The following is a 22,833-nucleotide window of genomic DNA, read 5'->3' on the forward strand; positions in this document are numbered from 1 at the left end:
ACCAGCCTCCGTGGGGACACGACCTTCTTGCCTTCCCCCAGATGTGAGTCATTTCCTGGAGGACTGTGAGGACATCCTGTTCTCCTCCTGGACTGAGGCTAGTGCCTGAACTGGACTGTTCTGGAACCCTGACGTCCCTGGTGCTCATACACTTCCTGTGATTGGGGTTCACTGCTCCCCAGACAGATGGCTGATTCGTGACTGCCTTTCCCTCCTGCCACAGGAATCGGCCTTGCTCTTTCTGGAATCTTCTGTGGTGACTAGGCAAGCCCCAGGCACATCACCCCGCAGAGACCAGGTCGATGGCCCCCCACCTCTGCATCTCCCCCCCAGTGATATCTGTCCCAAGGACTTGTGTCATGCAAAGTGTTCTAGCCAGTGTCCTGTGGGGTGTGGAGTCTCTGCAGGCGGCTCTCCCAGATCTCCCCTGGAAGGAAGGGAGAGGATTCTAGGTGATTGCATCGTAGCAGGGGTTTTCCTGCCTTGTCTTCATGAGGATGAAGCGAAGCAGGTAAGAATTTTCCTCTGGTGACAAAGTGAGTGTCCAAGGGCTGTGGGAAGGGGGAGGCTGTAAGTGTTGTGTGCCTGAGCACCAGGACCTGGTCGAGGACTCCTGGAGGCCCCAGCTGGGGCAGGAAGCCACAGGCGCACCAGAAGCGCTCCTCAGATGCAGGTCCTGAGGTGGATGGAAGTCTCTGTCACCAGAGTAGCCCATGTCATGCCCAGTGGTTGCCACGCTTTGTCAGCACACAGCGAACTTCCCTGTGCGTGTGCACGGCCCTTCCTGGGTGGGTGGGCACAAGTTGGTGTCAGTCTCTGGGGAGAGGTGTTGGTCCTGTTGGCAGCCCTCCCTTTGCTGGGAACATGGGGGTCCCTGGATGTTTCTTATCTCAGTGGCTGAGGCAGGGAGCGGATGCAGGACACTCAGCCTCATAGACCCCGCCGAACCCAGAGTCAGTCTCGGCTGGGTCCTCGAGTCCGTCAGGCTGTCTACCTGGGGACAGCTCTCCAGGGCAGCTCTTCCTCGTGCTCCCTGACCTCCTGACCCCCACAGGAACCCTCTCGCCTGCCTGGCATTGTGGGTGAGCTCAGGAGGAGCTTGGCCCTGCAGTCACAGGGACGAGAGTTCCAACCCCCACTGTCCCACTGGTTAGCCCTGTATCCTTTGGCAAAGATCCCCATTTTCTGGGTCTCCATTTGCTGATCGATAAGGTGGGATGATGACAACTCCTCACTCGTAGCCTCGTCTGTATGGGGCCGATATAAAATGGGTGACACACACATGCCAAGTATTGTTAGTGGTTGACATGTTAAAGCATTATTATTACAACTATTGTTGTTATTATTCCCTCAGTATCATTTTGCAGATTAAGGAAAATTCTAGAGGACCAGAAGGAGTTAAACCACTTGTCCAAGCTCACACAGTTGTCGCTGAAACCTCAGCGCACGGTTTGGGTCTTCCCAGCCGGATGCCCACAGCTTCCCAGGGAGATGCCTGCCTCTGCGGCCCCCTGAGGGAGCACTGTCCAGGAGCCCCTGATGCTGTGGGTGAAAGGCTTAGCATCAGTACAGTGTGCTTGGCGTCTGCTGAAGGCCAAGAGGAGCTGATTCCGAACAATGATGAAGAATACACGTCACAACAGGGAACTGTATCTGGAATGTTCTAAGTACCTGAAACTAAGTATCGAGGGGATAGGGCTCATGTACTATTCACAGGAGTTGTGCCGTTGAGCCTCTCCATAGTCAGTGATTAATTAAATGTTTCTACATAATTGTGCAAACTTCTGTGCTCACACTGCATTCTATATCTCTCATCTTATCTCAGGTTCGCTTTCCTTTTTTTGAAGCAAATTCTGAGTAGTTCTTTCAGTGAGGATCTGTGATCAGCAAACTGCTTTTGTCACTCGCTGTTTCTTTGAAAATGTTTCATTTAGCTGGTATTCTTGAATGGACATTCAGCTGGATTTAAATTCCTATATTGACTCATTTTTCCCTATGCACTTTGAATATATTCTTCTATTGTTTTCTGACATGTAATGGTGTTGTCATGACAAAGTTATTAGACATCTTTCTAGACATTTCTAGAGGCTTTTAGATTTTTCTCTTCATATTAACGTTCTGTTAAAATACAGTGGAATCTATGTTTATACTATGGTGTATATGTGTGTGTGTGTGTGGGCGCGCGTGCGTGCGTTGTGTGTATGTGGGAGGGTGGGGGTGTGTTTGCAAGAATGTGTGAGCCCGTATACACACTGGTGTAACTTCGTGACTTGCCTTTTTAGTTAATATATGATAAACATCATTCTATACGAATACTTACAGATGTACCTCATTTTTTTTCTGATGCTTAGTGTTCTAATGAATGGACATACCAAGAATTAACAATCCTTTTAATGAAAGAAAATTATGTTCTCTCTATTTTTTTTTTGCAGGGAAGGATTTGCCCTGAGTTAACATCTGTTGCCAATCTTCCTCTGTTTTTCTTTTTTCCTCCCCAAAGCCCCCCACTACATGGTTGCATATCCTAGTTGTAAGTCCTTCTAGTTCTTCTATGTGGGCTGCCGCCACGGCATGGCAACTGACAGATGGGTGGTGTGGTTCCATGCCCGGGAAGCGAACCAGGACTGCCGAAGTGGTGAGTGCCGAACTTTAACCACCAGACCATGAGGGCTGGCCCTGTTGTGTCTATTTCCGACATTCCAGAACTTATTGAAATAAATACGTCAGCACCTATTTCCATAGGTTAGACTCATAGGATATAGTCCCACTGAGGGCAAGGACTTGTCTTTCTCACTGTAGCACACTGCATGACACATAGAAGGCCCCCATATCTGTTAAGTAACGAAAGGGTGAACTTGGCCATTTTAAATTTTGGTAGACAATCCCAGCATTGTCCAACATTCTACCTAGTGCAGAAGACCAACAACCAGTAATTCTAGGACCTCTCTTGCAAGGTAGGCAAATATTTCTGCAAGAAAGCTGAAAAAAAATTTGCAAACAAGAGTGAGACTTCACATTGACAATTATGAGGATGCTCCACACATATAGTCAACACTGTCCTCCCTTAGGGCAGCCCCAGAGAGCTTCCAGACACCAACTCTCTACTCAAATGCTCCGGTGAATGTCCTCAGGTTCTAGCAAAATTATGGAGCTGACACTCTGAAAATATTTGCACTTCTAGTAACTATAAATGATCAAAAACACACAAAAATGCATTTCTGGGCTGGCAAAAAGGACACGACACCTTCAGGATCTTGAAATAAGGAGCGACCTAGACTCGCAAGCAGCCAGCACAGAAGCCAATACAGCAGCCACCAGGGGAGAAGGTGGGTACAAGTTGCCATGTTTAATAATCTGGCGGCTCCAGTGACATGGGGGAAAGAATGCGAGGCATAGGACATAAGTAAGATTAGAAATTTCAATTGGAGCCCCCCAGAAAGGCAAGACTTTTAAAAGACTACAACAGCACTGAGAATGTAGTCCAGAAATATTCCACCCAACAGTATTGGGAGATGAGAAGGAAGCTTAGCTTCCTAAGGCTGGGATTGAGGAAGAATACACATTCCCTCCTGAGAACCAAGATAAATGCCCTCACGTCAGTTTAGGATTTATGTTACTCACAGCTTAGAGGAACCCCCAGGATAAGTAGTTAATACAGGAAAACGGCCTGGGAAAGTGATAATCCTTGGACAACTGTTAGAAGCAGCAGAAACACTCAGATGGAACGCAGCCTCAGACAAGCCCTTCTGCACATATAACAGATGTTCCAGTTCTTGACTTCGGGTATTTTAAAGGCAATACCATTTCTAACTTGGAAGAAGTGATGAGGTATACGAATTATGACAATTAAACAATAGACTATAAAGATGACCTGGAGGAATTTTACAAAGAGCCAAATGGACACTCACAGTCAAAAGGCACAGGAAATTCCAAGCAGGATAAATAAAAAAGGACTCCTACATAGACTTGACAGAATAAAACTGAAGAAACACAGGGAACCAAGAGACGATCTTAAAAGCAGCCAGAGATGCTTTAACTTGGAGGTTGTTTCCAAGATGCGCAAATGCACTCCCACTCCAAGGTCCTTTGATGGAGAGGAGAGATAAGGAGGCAATAGAGGTGAGATTGGCATCCTGGGTGCTGGGGGGTGCCTCTGCCATGGGTGAGCTGTGAGAACCGGGGCAGCTAAACGAATTTTCTGAGGCTGGATGTCCTCATCTGTAAAGTGGGGATGGCAAGTGCTTCCGTTTCAGAGTTGCTGTGAAGATGCAGTGAACACGTGTGCCCAGAGTGGCAGAATGACACACGTTCACCACAGGGTAACTGTATTTTCATTCCACTCCTGACATCACACAAGGCCAGCTCCCCACAGAGCAGGGCCACGAATACAGAGGCGGGAGCAGAAATTCCCGTTTACTGAGGGCTTGTTGGGGCAGAGAGCTGGGCACTCTCCACGCAGCAGTCTTGCCCTCACTGGGGCCTGGTGCATGGACATTCGTATACAGAATTCCTGAAGGAAAAATGTGAGGCTCGGAGGGATCTCGGAGGGATCAAGGGCTGGGCCCCCGTGGTGAGCCAGGGCTGACCAGAGTCTGGAATCTCCTCTCTTCTCCAAGTCCCTCAGCAGAGCCTCTGGGCAGAGAGAAGCCCACCTCCGGGCAGCAGGCCTCTGCCGTGGGCAGAGCGGAGTGGGGAGGAGTGCGCAAACTCTTCTCCTCATCCAGTGGATCTGGGGACCCAGCAGGATGCCTTGGGGCGACTCGAGGCTGGCTGGCGGGGCAGGTGCAGCCAGAAGGCGACCCCGCCTCCCGAAGGCCTTGCTGTGAACTGAGCGCCTGCTCCTCACCAGCTGGGACAGGGGCGGGAGTTGGGTGAGCAGGGCGGCCCCACCACCAGCCTGGCCTCGCGCCCCTGTCAGCTCGGGGCGCCCTGGGCCCCAGGCGGCGTGGGGCGGGCCGCGCGCCCCTGCCAGCCCGGCGCCCCGCAGTCTCAGCTGCTCATAGCCTCTCCCCGCTGGGGCAGGGCAGCCCCTCTCCCGCAGGTCCCTGTGAAAGGGCAGCGGGCACTTCACACAGAGGCTCGATAGAGGGAGCACGAGGCTGCGCCTGGCCGAGATGGCCTCACCGTCTCTTCTAGGGGCTTCTAGGTGGTCGCCTGCCGCCTGCCAAGGGGTTTCCCATCCTTCCTGCTTTCAGCTGAGTAGCATTGGCCCAGATGTTCAAGACGGCTCCTTGGAGTCTATTCTTCTAGTAAACACTACTCATGATCTGTCTATCCAGGCACCTTGGCCTGGGGCTTGAGCCACAATCCTAGAGGACTGGCACTGCCGAGAGGAGCCCAAGTGGGCTGAGCAGAAAAGGGAGACAAACAAATCACCCAGCTTGAAGGTCACATCTAGGCAAGAGTGTTGCAGAAAAAGAGTATCGCATTTGAAACAAACGAGCAGGACAGGGGACCCCGAAGTTGTCAGCTCTTGCATGGGGCAGAATTGAGTAGAGAGAGTTACATGAGACTGGACAAGGAAGCAAGAGGCAGGATCTGAGGCCCCTGGATGGACACATGAGGAGCCTGGAGCTAGTGCTGGGGCCACAGAGAGTCAAAGGCCCTCAGGGGATACTCCTTGCTGGAGAAGGCACTGGTGGGACTGGGCACACAGCCGGGACCTGCAACCAAGATTCATCCCCAGCTCTGCCCTGGCCTTGCTGCATAGCCTGGAAAGCCCCGACCCTCGGAGGACCCGGGCTGTTCCATTTGTGCAAGGTGCTGGCTGGACAGAGTACCTCCGGGAGTAGGGTCCATGGGAGGAACAAGGGTGGCCTGGGGTCAGGCAGACGGGGCTGGTGGTGTGGCTGGGGCGACAGTGCAGAGACGTGACTATTTGATGGCCCGGAAGGTAAGGAGGGGGAGGGTGGAGGGCATCAATATGAAGCGGTAGATCATCTTCACATCCTCTCGCGTCAGCGTCTCCACCACGAAGTTTTTCAGCACCTAGGACAGAGGCGCGGATTCCCCCAGACCCACAGATCAGCCTCAGGGTCCTGGTCCAGCCTTCCCCACCTTCCAGGGCTCTACTAGGTGGGCGCGGAAAACCCAGGAGCCTGTAGTGCCCAACCAGGTCCCTGAACACCCCCGCCCCCACAGGCCACGCCCAGTCCGGTGCCGTCCAGTCCCGCCCCGCCCCGCCCCGGCCCGCTCACGTGGTGCAGCAGAAGCAGCATCTCCACCTCCGCCAGGCGCCGCCCCAGGCACTGGCGCAGGCCGAAGCCAAAGGCCAGGTGGGGGAACCTGGTGCTGGAGGCCCTGTTGTCCAGCCAGCGCTGGGGGTGGTAGCGCTCCGGCCTCACGAACACGGCGGGGTTTTGGCCCAGGGAGTAGAGCGTCACCCTGACCGTTGTCTGTGGGCAGATGGGGAGGGGCAGGGTCAGCCAGCCGCCCCCTGGGCGAAGGTCAGACAGGCTTGGTGTCTGCTGCAGGGGCTGTGGGGCCTCACTCACCCCAGCCGGGATGTGGTAGTTCTGCAGCACCAGATCGGAGCTCACCTCTCCCTCCAAGAAGACACCCACGGGGTACAGCCTGTGGATTTGGGCATCCACCAGGGTCCTCAGCTGTGACAAGACCCTCGCTTCCCTTCTGCAGCCTTCCTGGCCAGGGCACACCAGCCCAGGGGAGCTCCCCCCAGCCCCCACCCCCACCCCCACCCTCACAGTCGCTTCTGCACCAGGAAGCCCAGATCAAGAGGCTGCTTCCTTGCATCTGCTGAGATCAGCCAAAGCTCCCCCAGCCTGAGCAGCCCCGGGTCAGGGAGGACAGCGCTGAGGATGGCGGGGGATCCTAGAGGGAGAAGGGGCCCTGTCCCTTTAGGGAGAGGAAGAGGAGGTGCAGGGGGATGCAGCCTTGGGCAAAGCTGCTTATCAGGATGTGTCTGCAAGCCCCAGCCAGACAGTGGAGCCACACCTACCTCAAGGTCTCCTTGAGGGCCGCCCACAGCAGGGGCAGCTCTGTGGTTGCCATCTGGGGATTTTCAGAGATCCTGGCCTCGGCCACCAGGCTCTCCTTGCGTAGGGCCTGCTGCACTTCGGGGTTCCGAGCCAGCTCAAAGAGGGTCATTAATAAGGGGTAGGCCATCTGCAGGAGCCATGGGTGCAGGGCTCGCACCTTGGCACAGGCCCTGCACCTCAGCCCCAGGGCACCCCTCCCAGGAAGGTGGTCTTCCTCTGGGGGTGGGGTTGTCTCAGAATGCACAGTGATGTGCATGCCCAGAGGAGGACAGAGCCGGGGATGTGAGACCTCAAGATTCTTTTTTTTTTTTTTTTATTGATGTTTTAATGGTTTCTAACATTGTGAAATTTTGGGTTGTACATTTTTGTTTGTCCATCACCACATATATGACTCCCTTCACCCCTTGTGCCCACCCCCCACCCCCACTGCCCTGGTAACCACAGTCCAGTTTTCTCTGTCCATGTGTTGGTTTATATTCCACATATGAGTGAGATCATACAGTGTTTGTCTTTCTCTTTCTGGCTTATTTCACTTAACATAATACGCTCCAGGCCCATCCATGTTGTTGCAAATGGGACGATTTTGTCTTTTTTTATGGCTGAGTAGTATTCCATTGTATACATATACCACATTTTCTTAATCCAATCGTCAGTCGAGGGACACTTAGGTTGCTTCCACTTCTTGACTATGATGAATAATGCTGCAATGAACATAGGGGTGCATAAGCCTCTTTGGATTGTTGATTTCAGGTGCGTTGGATAGATTCCCAGTAGTGGAATGGCTGGATCATAGGGCATCTCTATTTTTAATTCTTTGAGGAATCTCCATACCGTTTTCCATAGAGGCTGCACCAATTTGCATTCCCACCAGCTGTGTATGAGGGTTCCTGTGTCTCCACATCCTCTCCAACATTTGTTGTTTTATGTCTTGGTGATTATAGCCATTCTAACAGGCGTGAGGTGGTATCTTAGTGTTGTTTTGATTTGCATTTCCCTGATGATTAGTGATGTTGAGCATCTTTTCATGTGCCTATTGGCCATCTGTATATCTTCCTTGGAGAAGTGTCTGTTCATTTCCTCTGCCCATTTTTTGATCGGGTTGTTTGTTTTTTTGTTGTTCAATTGTGTGAGTTCTTTATATATTATGGAGATCAACCCCTTGTCAGATGTATGTTTTGCAAATATTCTCTCCCAGCTGGTTGGTTGGTTGTTCATCTTGATTCTGGTTTCATTTGTCTTATAAAAGCTCTTTAATCTGATAAAGTCCCACTTGTTTATTTTTTCTTTAGTTTCCCTAGTCTGGGTAGGCATGTCATCCGAAAAGATTCCTTTAAAACCAATGTCAAATAGTGTGTTGCCTATATTTTCTTCTATGAGTTTTATAGTTTCAGGTCTCACCTTCAGGTCTTTGATCCATTTTGAGTTAATTTTTGTGAATGGCAATAGCACATGGTCCACTTTCATTCTTTTGCATGTGGCTGTCCAGTTTTCCCAACACCATTTATTGAAGAGACTTTCCTTTCTCCATTGCATGTTCTTAGCACCTTTGTCGAAAATTAGCTGTCCGTATATGTGTGGTTTTATTTCTGGGCTTTCAATTCTGTTCCATTGATCTGTGTGTCTGTTTTTGTACCAGTACCATGCTGTTTTGATTACTATTGCTTTGTAGTATGTTTTGAAGTCAGGAATTGTGATGCCTCCTGCTTTGTTCTTTTTCTTTAGGATTTCTTTAGCTATTCGGGGTCTTTTGTTGCCCCATATAAATTTTAGTATTCTTTTTTCTATTTCTGTGAAGAATGTCATTGGGATTCTGATTGGGATTGCATTGAATCTGTAGATTGCTTTAGGTAATATAGACATTTTAACTATGTTTATTCTTCCAATCCACGTGCATGGGATATCTTTCCATTTCTTTATGTCATCGTGGATTTCCCTCAATAATGTCTTGTAGTTCTCATTGTATAGATCCTTCACCTCCTTGGTAAGATTTATTCCTAGGTATTTTATTCTTTTTGATGCAATTGTAAATGGTATTATCTTTTTGAGCTCTCTTTCTGTTAGTTCATTATTAGCATATAGAAATGCAACTGATTTTTGTAGATTGATTTTGTACCCTGCCACTTCGCTGTAGTTGTTGATTGTTTCTAATAGTTTTCCAACAGATTCTTTAGGGCTTTCTATATATACAATCATGTCATCTGCAAATAGTGAGAGTTTCACTTCTTCATTACCTATTTGGATTCCTTTTATTCCTTTTTCTTGCCTAATTGCTCTGGCCAAAACCTCCAGTACTATGTTGAACAGGAGTGGTGAGAGTGGGCAGCCCTGTCTCGTTCCTGTTCTCAGAGGAATGGCTTTCAGTCTTTCCCCGTTGAGTATGATGTTAGCTGTGGGTTTGTCATATATGGCCTTTATTATGTTGAGGTACTTTCCTTCTATTCCCATTTTATTGAGAGTTTTTATCATAAATGGATGTTGTATCTTGTCAAATGCCTTCTCTGCGTCTATTGAGATGATCATGTGGTTTTTATTCTTTGTTTTGTTGATGTGATGTATCACGTTGATTGATTTGCGGATGTTGAACCATCCCTGCGTCTCTGGTATAAATCCCACTTGATCATGGTGTATGATCTTTTTAATATATTGTTGTATTCGGTTTGCCAATATTTTGTTGAGGATTTTTGCATCAATGTTCATCAGCGATATTGGCCTGTAATTTTCTTTCTTTGTATTGTCTTTGTCTGGTTTTGGTATCAGGGTGATGTTGGCCTCATAGAATGATTCAGGAAGTGTTCCATCTTCCTCTATTTTTTGGAATAGTTTGAGGAGGATGGGTATTAAATCTTCTTTGAATGTTTGGTAAAATTCACTGGAGAAGCCATCTGGTCCTGGACTTTTATTTTTTGGGAGGTTTTTGATTACTATTTCAATCTCTTTACTTGTTATTGAGACCTCAAGATTCTTAAACCTACTTCATCTACTTCTCCGGAACCCCTCAGGAAAGGTGTCCCACCTTGGTGGAGACCCAGGCCTCCTCCAGCCACTCAGGGCCGGGTTCTCACCCTCCTCTGGAGCAGGAGGGCCTCCGTCCTGACATTTACTTGAGGGGAGTGGGTTCTGGAGTCCCAGGTCCATTGGCTCTCAGTGGTTTATCTCCCCTGGGCATCCACAGGCACGTCAGCCCAGCTCTCACGGTCCTAACACGAACCGGCCACCCGGGAACCCCAACCAGTTCCTCCTCCTGGGTCATTTCCATGTGCTGGGAGAGGCGCCCGCCACGCCAGCCTGAGGTCTGGGGGCTAGATATCTCCTGAATGCCCGTCCCCAGGGCAGCGTGCCTCTGGCTCCACCTGACATGCAGCGGTGGCCTCCCTGCTGACCCCTGAGCTTCAGTCCATGCTCTGTCCGGTGGCACATGGGGACACTTGGGAGCAAAGTCTGATTGAGATGCTGCCGCCGAGACACCTGTTAGCCTTGGAAATGGGCCTGGTGCCCGAGGCCCTTCCTGACAGGAGTGCTGATCCCCTCTGCCTCGTCTGCCCACTTGCCCTTTGCCCTCCACTCAGCCTCACTCCCTCCCTCGCTGTCCGGTTTTGGAGGCCCTGGACTGCGGCCCTCCCCGCCTCCTCTTCATGGCCTGTCTGACTTCTGTGTGGTTCTTCCACATTCAGCTGAAAGGCCCCCTCCTACAGGAAGCTGTCCCAGAGCTGCCCCCTGAGGACATCCCTCCCCGGGGCTCTCTCACGGTGGCTGCATCTCAGCCTCTGCTCGGGGAGTTTCTCACTGCGAGTCTGTGCCCGGCTCAGACCCAGGGCTGGGTCCAGAGCAGGCCCTCCGAGACGCTGGCAGATGAAGGCTGGTCTGAGGCGGGAAGCTTTGGCTACACTCCACACCCTGGGGCCCACTGTGCCCACCGTGCTGGCTTGCCATCTGTCCTCTCCTGCACAAGCTGGAGCCCTGTGTTGTCATCAGCCTGTCGCCTCTGAGGATCTTTTATGGAAGCCAAATGTCATCTGTCACTGGGAAGGGTCCCCTGTGCAGCCCTCCACTGCCTCTCGGCCCATGCTCCTCTTCCCAGGACCCGGATCGTCCTAGTGGGGTCTGTGCGGCTGCACGTCCCCAGGCTCTGTCCACTCTGCACTCTGCCTGGAGCACGGTTTCCCACGAGCGACTGCAAACTCCTTCCCTTCCAGGCTCGGCTCCCGTGTTCCCTCCCCTCCGAGCATTCCATCAGCTCAGGAACCGAGGCCCAAGACCAGTAGTCTTGGAGGCACAGACTGGGGAGGTGGCGTGCAGGAGACGCTTGCATGAGAGGGGTCAGGAGGGCCCGGGGTGGCTGGGCAGGGCTGGCTGCTGGCCTGACCGTGTCCACGCTGCCGGCAGTAAGGTCGATAGAGTTGGCCCTGATGGCATCCAGGCTCATGTCTGCACTCAGCAGCAGCTCCGCCACGATGCCGCTGTAGCGCCGCGGGCGGCCGAGGGCCAGCTCCTGATAGATTTTCTGGATGGAATTGTTGGCTGTGGGGACAGAGACACAGAGGCCCTGGGCCTGGTGCTGGGAGGCACTTCTTCATGTTGTCCCCCTGCCTGTCAGCCCTCAGCACCCCAAGTGTCCCTGCTCCTGTGCCCAGTTCTCGGGATCAGCCCAGCCCAGCCTCAGTGCCAGCTCCCTCGGGGCCCATGAAGAAGCCGCAAGCCCCTTTATGTGGCCTCAGTTCTCCCAGACTGTGGTAAGTGGAAATTGGGGACCCCCGTGTCCCTGCCTCGCAGCACTGCCGGGTCCCTGGCCCTCACCGTACTGGAAGATGTAGTCCCAGGCCTCAAAGTGCTCCTTCCACACCTGGGTGCTTGTCCAGCGTGACAGGTTCCTGGGCATGAACATGAGCTGCACGGTGGATTTGAACATGGCCTCCAGAGCGTGGATAAAGTGCAGGCTGGCAGGGCTCGGGCTGTGGCTGAGGAGGCCCAGCCGCTCTCCAAAAAGGGCTAAGTTGCTGGCTGCAGGGAGGATGCGGTTGCTGAGCCTAAGGCAACCTGGGCCTCGCGGCTGCTCCTGCCAACCCTCCCGCCCCAGTTCCTGGCCTCCCCCAGCACCCCGATCCCGGCCCTCCCCTTGTGCCCCCACACCTTCTATGGTGTAGCAGAAGATGCTGGGCTGGGCATCCAGGGTCAGACTCCCCCGGGCATTCTGCAGCATCTTCCACTTCAGGGCCTTTGAGAAGTCCCTTGCCACCCCATCCACCATGGGGATGTACTTCTGGACGGCAGGCTGTCATGTTTCGGCTCCAACTGCACCCCTTTCTTTCCGGGGGGCCTGAGTGTGCTGTGCCCAGGGTGCTCAAGTCTGTGCTGGGGCTGAGACCGGAGCGTCTGCCAGAACGTGCTGCATTCTCGTGCAGACTTGCAGCCCAGTGCCCGGCCCACACATCCCCCATCCCAGCCCTCCCGGGCTGTGGAGGCCTTTTCTCCGAAGATGGAGGCTGGCCCTCCTGTCAAGCTTTTCCCACCTTGCTCACACTATGCCCCAAGCAGGAGAGGCCCCTGTGACCTTCGTCTCCCCACCCTACCCGTTCCTGAGAATGGGGCCCCTGTGCCAGTCACCCCTACTCCTGTCCCTACAGTGTCTCCAGCTCCTCCATGGCGGGAACCAAGTTGCATCTCTCCTAATATACTCAGAATAGAGCCCAGAGCTCGTGAGGGCTCCATGGACGGCCCCTAGTGGACGACGGGAAGGGATGGGCATTCTCAGCCACATTCCAGCATAAACGCCTTCTCTCCTGCGGCTAGCCGCCTGAGGTACTGAGAACGATCACGTGCACACACATGCACATATGACACACAAGTACAAGCACCTGCTGACAGCAGGATGCACACGGACTTGCACACGCATGTACGCTAACACAGGGAACACACGTGGGAAAACACACGTGAACACAGACACACAATTCCCACATGCACAACACGCAACACTCAGACACTCAAAAACATGCACGCACACAGACACACATGCAGGCAGGCACACACACAACAGGCAAAAACACACACACATGCAAGCAGACAGAGGCACACGACCAACACATGCAGTGGTGCGAGCACATGCACAGGCACACATGTGAGCACAAACACAAGGAAGTCGACATGGGCAAACACATATCCATTCACTCACATGTAGCAACATCCACACACAGGAATGCATGTGCACACACAGCAAACATACTCAGACTGGCACAGACGTCCACACAAGCAGACACCCCCAGACACACACACGCACACTCACCCAGGCTCCCACTCCGAGCTTTGCCTCTGACAAAGGTGCCACCGGTGTCCAGTCTGCTATCGCCCCATCCCCAGGCTCTCCACTCCTGAGCAACCTTGGCCTCAACTCCAGGAGGCACGGGGGCAGCGCTGAGGGCTGCGAGCCTGGGGGACCCTCAGTCTCCAGCACACGCTGATGTGCACCACTGGCCGGTGACTCCCCTTCCCAGGCCTGGGCTTCCTGAGCTGTCAGAGGGGAGCCCCCTGCAAGAGAGACCCTCAGAGGCCTGCGTGGAGGGGGTGCTCCCTCGAGGTAGCTGTTGTCCTTCCTCTCAGTCTGGAGGAAGGGGCCCCACTGTGCGCCTGCTCTCCCTACCCCGCCCCAGGGCACATTGACCCCATGGGGTGGGCACTTGTCGGGAACTGTGTCCCCTCTCTCCACCCGCCCAGATAGGCCCAGAGCAGGTGTGTTTTGGGGTCTTCCCTCTCTCCCTCGTGTCTGCACCCAGGCTGCCCAGCCCCCATCGCAATTTGTCCTCACAGCAAGCACACGCCATATTTGTGCCCACAATGCCATCAGTAGGCCAGCCAGGGCTCCACGGCTGTCCGCCGCGGGTGATGGCTCTCCATCTGCTGCAGCCTCATCACATCTTCGGGCAGCATCACAAACACCGTTTGTGTCCCTCCTACGTCATACCTGTGGGACAAAGCTCAATGCCCTGCTGTGGGACCGTGTCCTCCCCCGTCCCCCTCCCATGTTTGGCCTGTCTTCTATTGACCTCCCCCTTCTCCTAGACTGTGGCTCAGAGCAGGCAGTCCCTCTTGCTGTCTAACTGAAGCCTCTCCCACTCTAGTGTGTGGGCTCTGTCCACTCAGCAGCGAGCCGTGGAGTGCTCCTGATACTGGCTCAGCACAAGGCTGATGTGAGGGAAGCCACACTGTAGAAAAGAAACCCTACTGCAACTTTGAGTGATCTCTGACTAACTAGCCCAGCTGGATATGCACCCTCCAGGAGATCTAACTGCTCTGTAGATTTTACGACCCCTGCTTGTGCATGTACCTCCCAGCTGTGATAAGATGATGACTTTGTTCTTTTGAGTTCCTTAGGAATGTGATGACCACTGGCAGGTGAACCCCCTTTTTGGGCGGTCACAATTTGGCACCCCAAGCGGGACATTAAGTCCTGCTCATGGCCAGCTGACCTTGGATGGGTGACCTGTCGGGTAAATCCCTAGCGGCTGCCGAGGCTCTCTTTGTCTCGGGGAGCTGTCCTTCCTGCTTTCCTGGACCAACGCCGGCTGCCTCCTAACGCTGGTTGTGGTAGGAAGAGAAATGGCTACTTTGGTGAGGCGATGGGCTCAATCTGTAATAGGGTAAGTCACTTGAGGACGCTCGTGAACTTCCTTCCCCTCCATCTGGGGTCCTTCTGTTTGCAGCACAGCCATCTGGGATCCAATGGGACCGTCTGGGCACGCACTCAGAATGGGAACAGTTGTAGGACTTTATACCCTAAATCTGAGAACTAGTTCGCTGGTGTCTGGTTTTTCTGTGTCTTTGTCTGTGTTGGTAAATAGCTTAAAATTGGCTGTTTGGGGACTGAATTTCTTGGTGATCATAAAAAGCTCTCTTTAGAAATTACCTTGTTTGTTATGGCCACCTTGGGAAAAGCCCTCTAAAATGGAAATAACTGTAACTAGCTGGCAAGATAACCCAAGATAATTTGTAGTTACAGTAGCCATTTTGTGCTCCTTTTGAGCTTTTGAACTGACAAACAAAGAAATCTTTAGAGAGTCAAAGGCTTCACCCTTGGCAGCTCCCCTCTTGTTTCTGGGCCTGATCACTCCAGCGACCCCAAGTGAGTTGTCTCTTGGTGGTTCTGGTTTCTGGTTTAAACTGTCCTGCCAGGGTTGTGTGCCCCAGCATAGGAACTGTTGTTTCTGTGGCCATTGTCTTGATAACCCTTGGGAAGAAGCCGTGAGGGCGAGGCCTGATCACCTCTTTCTCTTCTTTGTCTGTTTCATTTGTCACCTCCTCTGTTGTCACCAAGTCGAGGTTAAGTTCAGGCTGGACCTGAGCCTGCACCTTCTGTAAAAATTGAGAACTTAAAAAACTTTCTTCCAGGGACTTAACTCTCAACCCTGGCATTGGGACCCCCAGCCCCCAGCCCGCTCCAGGCCTTTGCTTCTTGCCTCCCTGGCTTGCTTTCTGTTGGCTCAGGGACTAAGTGCCCCGGCTGAGTGGGACTTGACTAAATCTTATGGCTGTATTGAAGCCCACAGTCGGGCTCTGCACCCTTCTCCAGGCTGCTGTTAGTGGGACACCAGCTTTACAGCCATGGGGAACACTCCAAGCACCCCTGGAGACTCACCCCTCGGGTGCACTTTAACTAATGGGAAACACTTTCAGTTGGGTGGGTTATGACCCAGAAACTCCATCTTGGAGAAAACTTGAGTGGTTTCTCTGTGCCTTTGTGATCTAGGTGGACAGGTAGATCAACCTATAGTGTCATTTAAGTTACAGCCCAATTTCTGAGAAATCAAGAGCAATTGTCCTTAAAATAAATCCTTGTAAGACTGGAGATACAACTGTAGGGGCAGTTCAGAGTCCAGCCAGTTCCTTTATCTCAGACAGGGTTACCGCCTCGCCTCTCTGGGAAGTGTTAGCTAGCTCATCAGCAGTTCCTAAGACTGAAGAGAAAAAAAGGGAGAAAGGCAAAAAAAACGGCCCTAAGAGCACCCTCGCCAAAAATCTAGCATCCTGAGTGTCTTCTCCACAAATATTAGTAAAACAGTCTTAAAACAAAATATGGATTCATAACTAGGGAGCTTTGTATTACTGTACCTGATTCATGACAGTAATTTTTAAAAAATAGCTGTGGAAACTCTGTGTGTGTTTGTCTATAGGTATCTTACATATGTGTGATATTTTACCTCCGGATGGTGTGGTCAAAATTAAGAGCTCTGTTTAATTGATTTAAAGTAATTGCTTACATAAATTCTAAATGTAATAGATTTAGCCCAAATGTCTTTCAAGTTACCATGATATAAATTAATCTTTGGTAAATGAAAGCTGGTTTAAGTTTGTTGGTTTGATTGAAGAAGGCATGTCCTCAGAGTTGTCAGTATATGGATATGATGCCAACATGCCACCTGGGTTTACTAGTCCAATAAGCTTATGTTGTCTGTTGCAAATTCATCAGTAAAATAGCTTCAAATGATAGTTAATTTTGTCTAATATCTCATAAAGTTTTCATGGGTAATTGAAACACAATTGTTGGAAACAAATGATTTAGATAGATGAAAATGGGTTAGAGTTTTTGGGTACAATAAGTATGTTTTGTGGTTTTGTATACTTGAAAAAACAGCCTCCAAATTTTTTTTGATAACTTAAAACTTTAGAGTTTTGCTAAATTAAGTTAAATGATAAAAATTTGTTGGGTCGTTTTCAAATAAGATAAAATAATGAGACATTAGTGCTACACATATCTAAGTTTATCTACTTTTGGCTTCTTATTAAAGAAAAACTAAAAGATGTTTTGGATCTATTGGTAAAAATGTCTTCTGTTTTATTAAAAGATTGTACTATGAAGTAACATGTTTTTAGAAATTATAAAAAGTGTTTATAAATTTGTCAAGCCACAGAATACTAATGAAAAAGAAAGTTTACAATTGCTTAATTAGTTTTTACTTAAAAATTAAGTTTTCTAAGGGTTAAAAATTCTAATATGTGATTAAGGTTACTAAAAATTAATGAGGAAAACATCTTTGTATTCAAGGAAAGTAAAATTTATGTTTTCAGTGAAGAAGGTAAAAATAATGGAAATATTTTTGTTTGTTTTGTTAAGAAAGATAAATTTGTCCTAAAGTACTAGAAGGGAAGAAAGGAAGGCATAGGACAAATTCTGAATGTAGAAAGAAATTTATAGAAGGTTTGTGGAAGAGGAACTTTAAAAAAAGTTTTATGCATGGTCAAGTTGGCTGGGATTAGAGTAAATCTAATTAAGTAAATGAGTTTTAATGTCAAAAGTAAACTGGTGCAAAATTAGAATTTGACTCTTGGGCCAGCCCTGTGGCTTAGTGGTTAAGTGCTCCTGCTCCACTACTGGCAGCCCGGGGTCGGATCCCGGGTGCGCACCAATGCACCGCTTCTCCGGCCATGCTGAGGCCGTGTCCCACATACAGCAACTAGAAGGATGTACGACTATGACATACAACTATCTACTGGGGCTTTGGGGGAGAAAAATAAATAAATAAAATTATTTAAAAAAATGAATTTGATTCTTTCTCTCTTAAAAGGATACTTTTCTTAAACTTTACTCTGCTTTTGATAGGGAAATTCTGAAAGGTTTTAGTGTTTTATCAAAATAAATTTCCTGTATTGTTTTTATCAGGTCTTTAATCACAGGTGCTAAGATTTTTCTTACAGCTATTTAATTTTCTGCATTTTCCTGAAAATCTTTAACTGTCACCATGGCTAAATGGATAACTAAGCATTGTTTCATAGGGACCTATGATATTGTGCGGGCAAATGTTATTAATGTAAATGCTTTAAAAATTATATAACATTCCTAGAATTCTGATCTGTCCTGATCAGTCATAATTTGAGTTATTATCTTGAAGTATTGTATGTCACTGAAATTAACCAAATTTCTTTGTCAGTTGCCACTTTGGGGTCTTGTTGTTTATAGGCAGTTATTGTTTTACTCTGATGCTTTTGCGAATGTTTTCATCTTCAGAGGAATTCATGGAAAGGACTCTGGCACTTACTCTAGAAAACAGGTTTCTGGTTAACTTTCTGATTATAAAACTGAACTGGGTAAGAAATTACAGAAGTCTAATTGAGAAACTTATGGCCCCATAAAACTGCTAACAGATTAAGATCAAGAATTGATTACACTGGACTGAATGAACTGATGAGAATGATTATAATTGTTATGATTTTTGTTTGAAATATTGCTGATTTTTTTTTCCAGATTTAAGAAAACCTTTTCCCTTTTCTCTCAAGCTAACCATGACTTATAGCAATTTGGTAAATTATACCATTGTAAGCAGAATTTAAACATTTATTTTTTTCTCCCTACTTGATCCCTCCAGGATTTGGAAACTCTTAGTGAGTGAGTATTGTTTCCATGGCATTATAGTTATTTGCATAAGTTCAATAAGAATCTGTTCTCCTTATAACAGGACACAATTGGAAACATTGGTTATATTACAAAGGCTTTGACTGGAATATCATATTTGAGAAAAACATACAGACTCAGATATGACAAGACAGCTTTTGAGGAATAAAGCTTGACTTTCTGGAATAAAGTCACTCGGAAATATTGGCTTGATTGACCTTGTTTACAGAAGTTCCAAGCAATCTTACCAGGATGAGCAAGGAAGGTCACTTATCTGACAGGTGCCTGGAACCTCAGTATTTTGGGGAACCTCAAAAGAAGAGAGGAATCACCCAAATCTGTAGGTGTTACAGGCAAGTCTGATGACAAAGTCCTTGGCTTGGCTTTCCTGGCCTCGAGAAGCCTTTAAAGTTCAATCTGAGATTCCTTATAAAGAATTCCAGCAAAGCAGATTTAAAAGAGCCTATATGATCAATTGTTGTTCTTGCTGCACTTATGTAAATAACTAAATCAAGTTTTATTGAAACTAGACTTGTGTTGCAAACCAGTTAGTCTTAATTTGGCTATCTTTGGTAAAAATGAGGTTGATTTTAGAGAGAAAAATTATGTTTCAATAAAAACTATAATACATATTTGTCAATGTTGAATTCTGGTTCTGTTAATTGTCTTTGAGGTTTTTATTATATCTATTAACTGGACTGGATCCTGAATTCTTCTAGTCTCCTGAAATACCTGGCTACAAATCTCCAAACTAATGTTTTCAATTTTTTTGCATCATTCTCATTTGGAAGCACAGAGAACTAAACCTGCCCTTTTTCCTGAAGCCTTGCAAACTGAAGCTGGTGGACTTGACATAAACTTAAGAGAGATTCATGTCTGTTGCTAGGTAAGCCACTCAGAAAGGATACCTGAACACTCAATTACGTCATCAGAGACATTTTAAGCTGCAGAAGATGCTTCAACACTGACATCTAGAAATCTTCTGGACTCAAAAACTGGTTTATAATTTACTCCCACCATTGACTTTGCTTTTCTTTTTGTCTTATTAAATACCCAGGTACTTGTCTACACAATATAGGCCTGACTTTGGGAGCCCACCTGCATCACTGTCTTCCTAAGAGACTGGTTCAATGAGATGGAACATCCTATGCCCATCATCAACAGGATGTCCCTCAAGATTGAGGGACTGAACAACTAAAGGGGGGAATTGATACCAGCTCAACACAAGGCTGACATGAGGGAAGCCACATTGCAGAAAAGAAACACTATTGTAACTTTGAATGACCTCTGACAAACTAACTCAGCTGGATATGCACCCTCCAGGAGATCTAACTGCTCTGTAGAGTTTACGACCTCTGTTTGTGCATGTACCTCCCAGCTGTGATAAGATTATAATTTTGTTCGTTTAAGTTCCTTAGGAATGTGATGACCCCCAAACAGAGAGTCTATACTGATAGCCATCATCAGTGAAGACTGAAAGATCTGATGTGGCACTCCCAGTCTGTAACACCAGAGTGTCAACATTCCTGACCCCATCCGCTGTAACCCCCTGGCCTATATAACTGCTGTAAGATCTTCTGCCCCCTTAAGATTTTGGGGGGACATTAGTTGGCCATCTTCCCTCTTGCTAGCAAGCTGTAATAAGTCCTTTCTCTCCTACTACCTTGCCTCTTGACTACTGACATGTTTTACAGTGGGCAGATGAAACCTTTTTTGGATTGTAACAATTTGCCCTCATGAAGAGCCACAGTCTCCATCATCAAAGGCACACCCAGCGCCCACCAAGCTCCCACCCTGCCTCCCTAAGGATGCAGAGCACAGGGTCCAGCTGGGATGTGGCAGTGCCTGGTACCTAGCATGGACTCACAGCCTGTAGGGACAGAGCATTAGGGTGTTCCCCCCTCATGGGCAGGAGGGCAGTACCTGAAAATGGGCCCCAGCTCCTGGGAGGTCTGGTGCATCTCCAGGTGAAGGGTCTCAGAGCCCTGCTCCCTCCAGATCTGCAGCACCCTCATCCACCTGTTGCCGGGACACTGGGGTATGGCTTCGAAGGGCAGCACCACCTTGGGGGCATGAGAGGCTCTGGTGTCCACTGTGTGTGCCTGGTGCAAAGACAGCCAGGGTCCTGCCAGGCACATGTCTGCCTTTGCCCTGAGCACCATTCCTGAGTTCCTTGACCTACTCTCAGCCCAATCCTTTTATGTCTCCTGGAGACTGGACAGGCCAACTTGATCATGTCGTGGAAGAAATCATCCCTGGACCAAGCCAGGAGACCTGGGCAGAGGTCAGGCATGGAGGCCAGCAGCTGGAAGAGGAGGAAGAAAATGGAGGGGTACCTCGTGGGCAATTCTGCAAGCCCTGCTGCTGAGTGGGTGCTTGCAGGATCTGGATTGGGGGCTGAATGGGGGCGAGCATGGAAAGAGGCCTCTCCCCTCTCCCCAGTGGGGGAAGGAGCAAGATGGATGGTCCCTTATCTTATCAAGAGATGAGAAGGGGCCTTGGATATTTTCTTCTACTTCCTACAAGGCCTGGAGCAGGAAGGCATGGGGATGGTTTGCACTAATTTCATTAACCCACATGTGTTTTATCTACTCATCCCCAAGCCTTATGCTGGGCTCAGGGAGTGGAGACATGAGCCAGCAAGGGTCCCTCCCAGTGAGGGCTTTCAGTCCATGGGGGCGGTTAGGGGAATCCACAGACACAACTCGGGGGGGGGGTGCACCCTGGGCCCTGTCTGTCTGGCCTTGCTGGTCCAGCTGAGGAGCAGTGAAGACTTCCTGAGGGTCACTGAGGACTGGTTTGTAAGCCGCTCCTGAGGCAGAGAGCTGAGAGGTGTGGCTTGCCTTGGTCCAGGCTGGCCCCCACGGGGCCCTGTGCTCAGTGCCCACACCCTCCTTCCTCATCCTAAGTCGTGCTCTCGGAGGTGCAGACTCCGAGCTCAGGCTGATGGTGGGAGGAGAAAGTCTGTGACTGGGGGCTGTGGTCGTGGGCTCCCCACTCTCCCAGGGATTCTTTCCAGGAGGCGCACAGTGGAGCCAACCTGCGGAGGGTGGGTCCATGGTTTGGGATCTTGTGTTTTCTGATCGAAGCCTGGCAGCATACCCATGAGGTGGATGTCACTGTTGTCATTCCCATTTTCAGGTGAGGAGACCTAGGCCCAGGGGTTCTGTCACCTCCCAAGGACCCCAGTGTGTCAGAGGGGCCCAGAGCCCTTGCTTCCCAGCCCCGTTCAGCTGTGCCCACAAGCCCCGACCCTGATTGGGGGAGGGGTAACCGTAGCTCAGGCTGTGGAGGCAGCCAGAGAGTGTGTGTGGGTTGAGCAGGAGGAGCAGGATCTAAGTGATATTTTTAATTTTTTCTTGAATTTCATCTGTTCCCCACTCCTGTGCCTTCCTTGGAGAACATTCAGCTGGGGCAGTGAGTCAGAGCTGCCAAGGCCCTTCAGCAAGCCGACATTAGGATGTGCCTCAGCCCCAATGGTGTCAGAGCTGTCCTTGGACAGAGACGCAGGCTGGGGTGACAGCCTGCCCTTGGTGTGCCTGGCCCTGCCTGTGTGCCCTCCACCCCCACACTCTTTTAGCCTCTCTTGATCTGTTTTTGGGGCTTTCAGCACTGTTGCCATGTGCCAACTTTCCGTGTCCCCACACGGCCTGCCACGAGGAAGCTGGGGACACAGGTTGGCCCAAGACCAGCCTCTCCTGCCTGGAGGAACTGCAGAGATGGCTGCGACATGGAGGTGCCAGCACCAAACTCTCCTGTATTTGCGCTGAACTCCTGGTGCCTCCCAGACCCCGAGCCTTGAACCCAAGGAGCAGGTCCCAGAAGAGGAGCAGGTCTCAGAAGAGCCTTCTCACAGTGCGTCATCCTCGATGAGGACGTGAGGGTTCTCACTGCCCCTGCTTCTCTGTCAGCCCTGGGCCACCCTGTCTGCCCTGCAGTTCTGGCAGGCCCTCCCTGGAGACCGCCTCCTGGGAGGACACCCCGTGCCAAGGCCGAGCCAGGATGTCTCTTCTGATGAAGAGCCACGGGGCCAGGGCTCACGCACCCTGAGAGTGCAGAGAGGGCCTGAGAGGGAAGACCCCGCCCCGACATCCTCCCATCCTGCTGAGGGTGTGCCAGTGTCCCGTGGAGAAGAAGGCAGGTCAGAGGCATCACAGGGCAAGGCATCCATGAATACAGCGGACGTTCCCAAGGTCCACTGTCAGGAAGAGGGGCCCTCAGCTGAGGGCCACGTGGGCCCCTCCCTCCTCTGCCAAACAGCTGAGATGTGTGGGCTCCCGGGAGCACTTCCAGGTCAGCCCTCCTTCCTGCCCAGAACAGGACCTTCTTCCTCCCCTGGGGGCTGGGTCCTGGCTTCTCCACACTTCGTCCCTGGTCCTTCCTGTCCCCAACTCCAGGGACTGAGCCTGCACCCCAAGAAGGTTCTTAGACTCCTTCCCCTAGGCTATGGCTATGGGAGGC

General features: G+C 50.1%; 1 pseudogene; it reads right to left on the reverse strand.

The window, feature by feature from the left end:
* Positions 1-5,856: 5,856 nt before the first annotated feature.
* LOC131419743 (cytochrome P450 11B1, mitochondrial-like) lies at positions 5,857-20,534 on the reverse strand (annotated as a pseudogene).
* Positions 20,535-22,833: the final 2,299 nt, after the last annotated feature.

This window comes from Diceros bicornis, chromosome 21 (assembly GCF_020826845.1).
Source record: "Diceros bicornis minor isolate mBicDic1 chromosome 21, mDicBic1.mat.cur, whole genome shotgun sequence".
Lineage (NCBI taxonomy): Eukaryota > Metazoa > Chordata > Mammalia > Perissodactyla > Rhinocerotidae > Diceros > Diceros bicornis.